We start from the raw sequence: 9,904 nt of genomic DNA, 5'->3' as shown, positions 1-9,904 counted from the left end.
GGGGGGTACATGTCCCCCCCACATTCTGAAATTGCATTTTTTTGTCCCCCACCCAGTTTTATCATTGGAATGTGATACAAAACGATGCAACTGTGCTTTAGGACCATGCAGACGCCTCCGAGCGGTCGGTCAGGCTGTTTGGAGTGTTTTATCTGACTGAAAAAATATATATATATAAAAAAATTATGCCCACCCCCCCACTTCTAAAACCAAAGTTGCGCCCCTGCTTTTCACTATCATAAAGCAGTCAATAAACGTCATTGTGTGCTCCATCATTTTGTATTTGCATAATTTATTTAACCTAATGAATAAATTACGGTTATTTATTACTAAGTTGTGTGAAATGAGGATTTGAAGGAAGGCTTCGTATCTGCAAAGTTCAAAGGTACATCTCAGAATATATTATACAGTCTGGGACTCGCGCACACACGCCCTCCCCCATTTCACACCTTATACATGCAATCCCCCCATGGTTAGGAACCTCTCATCTTTACTCTACCTGTAGCCATGCCAACGGAATCAGGGGTAGGCGTAAACTACTTGTAACTCACAACTTGCTGATGTCGTTCATCTACACAATGGTATTATTTCTGTGGAATATAGTCTAAACCTGGCGTTTTGATAATGAACTGCGGCAAACTAATAAACTCGACCATGTGTAACTGTTTTGCTTCCGTCCCTCTCCTCGCCCCCCTACCTGGCCTCGAACCAGGGACCCTCTGCACACATCAACAGTCACCCCCGAAGCACCGTTACCTATCGCTCCACAAAAGCCACGGCCCTTGCAGAGCAAGGGGAACAACTACTTCCAAGGTCTCAGAGCGAGTGACGTCACCGATTGAAACGCTATTAGCGTGCACCACGCTAACTAGCTAGCCATTTCACACCGGTTACACATGCAGCGGATTTGTAAGTTTGCAAAGGGAAAGCTAAAGATGGAGTGCACTGGTTCATTCTACCACAAGATCATGAACTAAGTTACAAAACTTCAATAATGGTATTTTATGTACATTAAGAAGTTTCTTGTAGTGACTGAGTATACCGAATGGCAGGAGTAGGCCTAGCCCGGGAAATGCAATGTTTGGGTAAGTTTCTCTTGAGGATACACATTTAGATGGGAGTAGTCTACCCAAAGGCCGGCAGATGGTGATATTGAGTCGTTTTATATTACCATCCAAAGGGAATGTATGCAGCTAACTAATATATATATTATTTATTTAACCTTTTTCAAATCAAATGTTATTGGTCACATACACGTGATTAACAGATGTTATTGTGGGTGTAGCAAAATGCTTGTGCTTCTAGCTCTGACAGTGCAGTAGTATCTAACAAATTACACAACATATACACACAAATCTAAGTAGGAATCAATTAAGACTATATACATATGGACATGCGATGTCAGAGCCAAACGGACTTAGATACAGTAGAATAGTATAGAAATATACATATGAGTTGTGTAATGCAAGATATGTAAGCCTTATTAAGTGAATGAGATACCGTAGAATAGTATAGAAACTTAACTAGGCAAGTCAGTTAAGAACAAATTCTTATTTACAGTGACGGCCTACACCGGCCAAACCCGGACAACGCTGGGCCAATTGTGCGCCGCCCTATGGGACTCCCAATCACGGCCGGTTGTGATACAGCCTGGAACTTTTAGACCAAAAAGTGTGTTCCAAAGAGGAAACACTACTCAACTGACAACCGAAGTCAGCTTGCAGCTGCCCGGCCCGCCACAAGGAGTCACTAGAGCACGATGAGCCAAGTACCAATGAGAGGACGCAAACCGAGTGTTTACGGAAGCGGCTCAATGTGTTTTGTTGTTATTAGCACACCACAGCAGGGAAAACGTTCTTTTCATGCCACTTCGATACCGAAGGGACTTTTTCGTAGCAGGTTAGGAGACTGAGGTTAAGATTAGGAAAAGGGTTAGGGTTCGCGAAAATGCTCTTCTAACCTGTTACGAAAATCGCTTTTTCATCAAAGTGCAGTGAAAAGAGTGTGTACCCCACAGCACAGCTGATAAAGGCGAGAAGATTTCTCTCTATTTACAAAGATAAACTGCTTCAAAGATTTATTATTTAATTCATATGGCGTTTTACAACATTAGAGAATTATTTGAATGGTAAACCCCCAACTTTTTTCGACTCAAAATGTGGGTGTGCAAGCCACTTACTGCTAGCTATCTAGCTACCTGTTAGTGTAGCCAGAGTGTGGTATCAAAGACAGTAAACTCTGTTTTGGTATAGATGGGTTGGCCGATTTAACGTCACGAACTTGATGCATGGATGTGTTCCGGAAGGCGTGTGTTGTTGGGATTCTGAACGGTCAGATAGCTAACAACAATGACAAGAAGCTGCTATGTGGGGAGCTGTGGGTGGCTGGTTTCAGCTTGTTGTAGCTTGTTATTTATACCATGTCTTGTTTTGAGCTGTTTTGACTGATTTCATGTCTATGCTAATATGGCAAAAACATTTGCTAGCTAGCTAACCAACAACTGTAATTATGCATTTGAGAGACAACAAGTTCTCATTGTGCAAATGTATTTATGTTTTCCCAAAAATCTGGAGACTAAATATAGTTTACATGTTGTCATGTCTAAGCCAAAACCCATCTGTTTTGCCCCATAGTTACGCACGTGTCGGTTTTGTTGCTAAACAACCAACCCGTCTATACTACGAAGCAAGCTAGATCTACTCAGGTTTTTATAAAGCTAGCCAGCTTCATTCAGTTAGCTTAAAATTCCAGATCAGGCTTCATCCGTACTACGAAGGTGGATATTTCTCGTCCGCCTGCCGCTAACTTTATCAGGCTTGTAACTGCTCATGCATGTTGCACGTGGCTAGTCGAACACCGAACTCTTCATTGAGACAATGCTGAAACGTCAATACATGGGCGAGTCAGTAGCATAATTTAATTTGTGCCAAAATAAAAAATGAAAGAAAGTTATCTTGCAAATTCAGCAGGCTATGGTGTGAAATAAGCTTGTTGAAGTGCCTTTTTTAGAATTACTTATCGTTAATAATCTTTGATGTGCTTATCACACAGCCCCTTTTATTTCTGAACTCAATTAGGAAGGTGTTCATAACGTTTGGTATACTCAGTGTACATACAGGCAGTTTGTAGGACTGGTAGCCGATAAAGACTGACTCTGATGCTGTTGAGATGCAGTTCTTGAAGAGAAACGACCACACAGGATTTGTGTATATCTCGCCAGCCAAGGACGACCAGGCCTAGGTGGCTGCAGGTCAAGTTGTTCAGTCCCTGTGTTGTTTTGTGGACAACAGAGAGAGGAAGAACCATTTCATAGAGCCTCTGCTGCAGATTAAAATGTGTGAGATTAACACAAAACCTGAGTTTATAAAAATAAAAAAAATTAAACTTTGAATTGAGTTTGAGTTTTTGTATGTTTATTCTGTTACTCAGTAGGTGATTGATAATAACATTTAATATTAGACATAAAGCAGTCATAAATGATCTCGAATGCAATGACTCAAATGTTGTAAATTGTGCAGTGTCATTTGTTGTCTGTTTTCTGGGACCCTGTCATCTCTAGTGTTATTATGAAATTGCAAATATTCATATAATTGTTGAGGTATGCAGCACTCTAATTCGCAATGAAAATACTTTTTCAAATAAATAATTGTAAATGCATTTTTTTTTTTTAGCACATTTGTGCATTCATGTTTGGTTAAGACGGGACCCTCGAGTGCACTTTGATAGCATATACAATAACTATTCACGATACTAGTGATTTCTTGGTTCTTTGAGGTACATTGCATTTTCAGATGACAACAAAAGTATTATTATGAAGTTCGGTGAAGAAATCTTTAATATATTAACAGTCATTTTGCACAGCGTCACTTCCGTAAGGGAGGATGTCACATCCACAACGGTAAATTTTCTTCTCTAAAGTATATATGACCATTTTTATATGTTCATCATTGTGGTTTTTGTGTGTAGACAAGCCTTACTTTCAAAGTGGCTATTCATATTTTACCCTTTGAGATTCACGACTTTTGCTGATGTGAACGTTCCGCCAAAAATGCCTGTCCATTTCCGTCTACAAGTTTTGTTGTTCTGTTACTTCAAAGTGGTATTGCTTAGAACATTGTAATTTTGTGTCTACACTTCCCCTACAGGGTTTTACAAATATACGCATTAACATTTTCATTTATGCCTGATAAGTCAATTCTCTGAGCCATTTGTTTCTCATTTTGTGTGGAAATGTCACATCCATAAGGTTGGAACTTCACTGGAACTAAGGGGCCTAGCCCGAACCATGAAAAACAGCCCCGGCCCATTATTCCTCCTCCACCAAACTTTACAGTTCGCATTATTCATTGGGGCATAGCGTTCTCCTAGCATCAGCCAAAACCAGATAAGTCCGTCAGACTGCTTGATGGTGTAGCGTGATTTTTCCTTCCAGAGAACGTGTTTCCACTGCTCCAGAGTCCAATGGCAGCAAGCTTTACACCACTTCAGCAGACGCTTGGCATTGCGCATGGTGATCTTAGGCTTGTGTGCGGCTGCTCGGCCATGGAAACCCATTTCATGAAGCTCTTGACGAACAGTTATTGTGCTGACTTTGGAACTCGTAGTGAACTCGTAGTGAGTGTTGCAACCGAGGTGAGACAATTTGTGTGCACTATGCGCTTCAGCACTCAACGTTCCCTTTCTGTGAGTTTGTGTGGCCTACCACTTCGCGGTTGAGCCGTTGTTTCTCCTAGATGTTTCCACTTCAGCAGTTACAATATATATAGTTTACTTTGCTAACTCCTCAAACCAGGTAACTAGTATACCCCTCATATTAATTCTGAAGGATTCGTTGCTGCTCGACTTTACTTTTTTATTGCTATTAAAAGCATTCATTAGCACTTTGTTTGCTCAGAATGTTCGTGCAATAATCTCCTACGACCGACAAACACTTCTGAATCATGAATCGGAAGCTACACAAATATCTCTCTCAGCCTCCTCAGATATGGAATAGTACATTCCCTCCTTTGTTCCATGACCAGCTAGCGTACCTGTTGCTCCTGGCCGAGATGACCGAAGGCAACGGGCTACACGGCCTCCTCTTCCTAGTATCCTGATGGCTAGCTGAAAAGACGGGCTACACGGCCTCCTCTTCCTAGTATCCTGATGGCTAGCTGAAAAGACGGCTACATGGCCTCCTCTTCCTAGTATCCTGATGGCTAGCTGAAAAGACAGGATACACGGCCTCCTTTTCCTAGTATCCTGATGGCTAGCTGAAAAGACAGCTACACGGCCTCCTCTTTCTAGTATCCTGATGGCTAGCTGAAAAGACGGGCTACACGGCCTCCTCTTTCTAGTATCCTGATGGAGTGTGCTCCTGGCAATCCGTAAATTAAGTTTGCTTAATATAAGGAATTTGAAATGATTAATACTTTTGATACTTGAGTACATTTTTGCAATTACATTTACTTTTAATACTTGAGTATATTTAAATCCTGACTTTCACTTTTACCTGAGTCCTTTCCTATTAAGATATCTTTATTTTTACTCAAGTATGACAATTGGGTACTTTTTCCACCACTGAACAATTGTAAACCGTTAGGAGTATCTTCATCCATTGTCCAACTGTTGCATTTATCAGAATTGTTTTTAAACCTTTTAATTAACAATTTCGTTGACTCTTGCTAGATGCTCATTCGTTTTTTTTCCCAGCAGGCTGTACACTTCTCTTGTATTATAAGGGAGCAACTGACTTCCATTTATAACAGTAACATTCTTTCAGTTTACCAATTTGTTAAAGAGGCGGAGTGGTTGAAATACAATACTTTGTTATTCTATGTTTCAATGTGCCTGCATGGGTGGCTGTGTGGGACTGGGGAGTGTGGCCACTACTGTTCTATAGTGGAAATGCAGTCTGGCTTTTCTCTCGAAGACAAAAGAACCACGAGAACGAGAAAGGCTAAATAAAATCACAAATTCCATTCACTTGGCTTTATGTGTGTTTCAGAATAGTTTGGGATGTACTCAGGGGCATTTCTAATCATTTGTTATAGTTTCAACTATCAGACAGGTTTAATAAAAATGTTTTTGTTATGATAAATTCTACAGAACTGCATCCTGGGAAATTTGAAAAACACTCATCTTTTACGAGTAAAATAACAGTTTAAACGTGTTTCCTCCTTTCCATCTACAAGCAGACAAAATAACACTGAACGTTTATTTAAATGATTTGCTTTTCTCTCAATAGCCGTGGTGCTAAAACCATGAAACTAAAACGTTCGCACGGGAAGGACTATCCCACATTGACCGTGTACAACTCATACTTACCTGGCAAGGGAGACACCGTGATCAAGAAGGCGGTTCACCCAGGGTGAGGCTCAGCCATTGCACTCCGGCTGTGCTGACCCCTGCGAATTTCCCAAATGTGGAAATCTCGATTGCATAATTTCTGGTAGTGGGGGACTGCGTTCGCGCTCTCCCCTGATTTCACTGTCAAAATAAATATTAGCTTCGACTGAAGCAGTCTTTTTCGAAGTAAACAAAGCGTTGACATGTAGATATCTAGCTTAGTTAGAAGTTGGTGATTATATTTTTAGTAGCTCCGCTGTTTAGAGATCCTACAATCAACAGTTTATCGATGTCCATCGCTTCGGTCGGTGCTGTATCCGATTCATGTGCTGTTTTCTACTGTTAGAAATATGTGGAAAATAGAACTGTTTGTCAGTTGTCAATTTTAGCATAATTAATAAAAAAGGTAAAAAGGCTGCTATGTTTGCTTCAATTTACCTGCTTTTGAGACTCAGTATCTGTATATACTTTACCATAAACTCATAAAGCTTAGCAGGGTCGGGCCTGATTAGTACTTGGAATGGAGACCGCGTGGGAATAATAAGCGCTGTACATTTCTACTGATTTTGTCCAGTAGGAGGCGCTGTGTCCCCGTTGTAACAGGCACACTTCTGCCAGATGGTCTCTACCGTCTCTGCTGCTGTGTTTTGTTTTGTAAAAAATAAACGTAGTGAACTCCGAGAAAGGCTTGAATCACAGAGGGACGTTAGGAAATGTCTTTGTTTTTACAGAGAGATGGTTTACGGAGAATTCACCCGACTCTGCTATTCAACCAGCCAGCTTTTCAGTAGCGGTGTCTTCTGGTAAGATCAGGGGAGGGGTACGGCTTCCTCATCAACAACTCCTGGTTTACCGAAGTTGAAAACATCTTGAGCTCCTTCCTGTTCACCCGACCTTGAGTTTCTGATGCTAAATACCGACCCCCACTATATACCAAGTTAATTCACGTGTGTTATTATCATAGCTGTGTACAAGCTTGTTTCTTAATTTTATTTCTTGTGTGTTTTTGTTCTACCTTATGTCATTTTTAGTATTACATTGTTATTGATTACTGTATTGTTGGGTTTAGAGCTCGCAAGAAAGGCATTTTACTGTACTTGTGCACGTGACATTAAAACGTGAAACTTGATTTAATTTAATTTACAGTAAAGTCTATACGTTAGTCACACAGTATAGCTCAAACAGCACTGGCCCAATTTTGACGAAACTTTGGTGAATGAAGCGTCTTGCCATAGAGATCTGGAATTTATTCAATTATACTGATTGACCAGATGGTGGCGCTATAACAAGGCACTGAAAATGCTAACTTTGAAAGCTCACCACCCTCATCCCGTTTGACCTAAAGTCATCGAAATTTGGTACATAGATTCCTCAAATCTGCCCCAGGGACCCATAAGGTCCACACTGATGGATTTCCCGCCATTTAGAACATTTTGTGAAAAACACTTAAAACGCTACTCTTTTGACACCGAATGACCGATATAACAGAATTATATCTATGGAGGATATGAATGTACTTTGAATGTCTTTGAACTTCAGAGAGTTGGCTTAACTAACATTGGACTAGATCTACCTAACATTGGACCAGAGTTTCCTAACGTGCCAGAGCTACCTAACGTTGGACCAGAGCTACCTAACGTTGGACCAGAGCTACCTAACCTAACGTTGGACCAGAGCTACCTAACGTTGGACCAGAGCTACCTAACATTGGACCAGAGCTACCTAACATTGGACCAGAGCTACCTGACATTGGACCAGAGCTACCTGACATTGGACCAGAGCTACCTAACGTTGGACCAGAGCTACCTAACGTTGGACCAGAGCTACCTAACGTTGGACCAGAGCTACCTAACATTGGACCAGAGCTACCTAACGTTGGACCAGAGCTACCTAACATTGGACCAGAGCTACCTAACATTGGACCAGAGCTAGCCCTTGGTCATGACTCTCAGTTCCATTACATTACACATAATGTTGCCTTGAGTTTTCGAGAGTTAGACAGACCAGAGCTATCTAACATGCTTGTGCAGTGGCACCAGAATACAAAGAAACAGGGGCGGAAATCCCAGGGGGGACACGACCCCCCCCCCATCCTGGGAAAAATATGATTTGTCCCCCCCCCAAAATATCACTGTAAACATAACTATGTAATTTAAATAATATTAATAATACGCAATGAAAGCAATTGTGCTGATTATAGACACTTAATAGCGCGTTTTTAAGTTTCAAAAGATTGCGACCCCCCCCCACCCTTTGCCTCACAATAGTTTGATATATAATGGTCTCGTTGCAAAAGCTAAATTGTCGCAAGGGAACTTTTATCTATTTATTTTATTTCACCTTTATTTAACCCGGGTCGCAAAGATTATAGCAAACACCACTGAAACGGAATTGGTGCTCGCTAGCTTTGCAAATTCAGCTATTATTGGAAGCCAGCCAATATGAAACAAACTATTAAAATTACAAAAGGTTGCAGCATATGTTGTGTAAATGGTGAACTCATACAGCTGTCAACTCTTGTCACTGCAATCCGTTTCACATTTGCTAGCTACCTTTTAGATCGAAGCCCAAATAGAATGATTGAAGATAAGATGATAGAAGCCCATCTCCTACTGTAAATAACCTACACACTGTATGTGTGTGTAGCCAGCCAGCCAGGTAGAAAAATGGCAGAAAAATAAAGAAGACGGACATCAGAGTATTTTTCAGTACACCAAAACGCAAAGTAAGAACCCTATTAGCCTAATATCTCAAAGACTAGTTGATAAAATGTTCATAAGAAAGAAATGAAATTCTAATGGAAATGTTTCACAATGATGTCTTTAGGCAGAGCAGGCAACAGATGGCACACAGACAGCAGAGTTGGGGACAGATATGCAGGGACAGACTGGCAGAGACAGGGAGTCTCAGGTAAGTTTGTCGAGTCTTTGTTTGGCAACATTATGAAAGGTTCTCAAATTTTTTGACTTGTAAAATAGGAACATAATTGGAATATGCCATGGATACCCCCACTCTCAGCTTAAACTGGTGACTGAACTAAGATTTGTTAAAGGCAATGGTATTGCTGTTGTGATTAGTTGTGTAGTTTTGGGTACCGTTAGTTAGGAGTACGGCAAACACCTTATTTCTTTGGTTCCTCAATATACATTTACCATATTACAATGTAGGCTATGTGTTACAGCACTACTTTTGGTGTCCCCCTCAGGAATTGCTCTTGAGAAAATTTCATGTAATTGTCCCCTCCAAAGTTGATATTAGATTTTCGCCCCTGCAAAGAAAAACACATCTTACGTTTTTGTAGTTAATAAATCCAACGTGAAACGTGATAACTATAGTATCCTTAACTAGTATTGAAAAAGTTTCTTTATTCTCTAATAAAAAATCTCTCTCTAATTTCTGAATCAGGCCTGTAGCATCAGTAGCTACAGTAGACTATGCTTTGGTGGGAGGGCAGGTAGCCTACATACATACACACATTAGCAAAGATTTTCAGCTGGCAGGCACCCAGACACTGGGTGATGTTGAGGGCTTTGCATAAATGCTTTGTTGCGTTTTTAGTTGGACTGGAAAAATGGCC

At 40.7% G+C, this 9,904-nt stretch overlaps 1 non-coding gene across 1 annotated transcript; it reads left to right on the top strand.

The window, feature by feature from the left end:
- The first annotated feature begins 6,298 nt into the window (after positions 1–6,298).
- LOC123729986 (U1 spliceosomal RNA) lies at positions 6,299–6,462 on the top strand. Its single transcript, XR_006761680.1, has one exon. It is a non-coding gene; the product is annotated as a U1 spliceosomal RNA (small nuclear RNA).
- The last annotated feature ends 3,442 nt before the right edge of the window (positions 6,463–9,904 follow it).

This window comes from Salmo salar, chromosome ssa23 (assembly GCF_905237065.1).
Source record: "Salmo salar chromosome ssa23, Ssal_v3.1, whole genome shotgun sequence".
Lineage (NCBI taxonomy): Eukaryota > Metazoa > Chordata > Actinopteri > Salmoniformes > Salmonidae > Salmo > Salmo salar.
The sequence above is the reverse complement of the archived record's forward strand: the minus strand, read 5'-3'. Positions and strand labels throughout refer to the sequence as shown.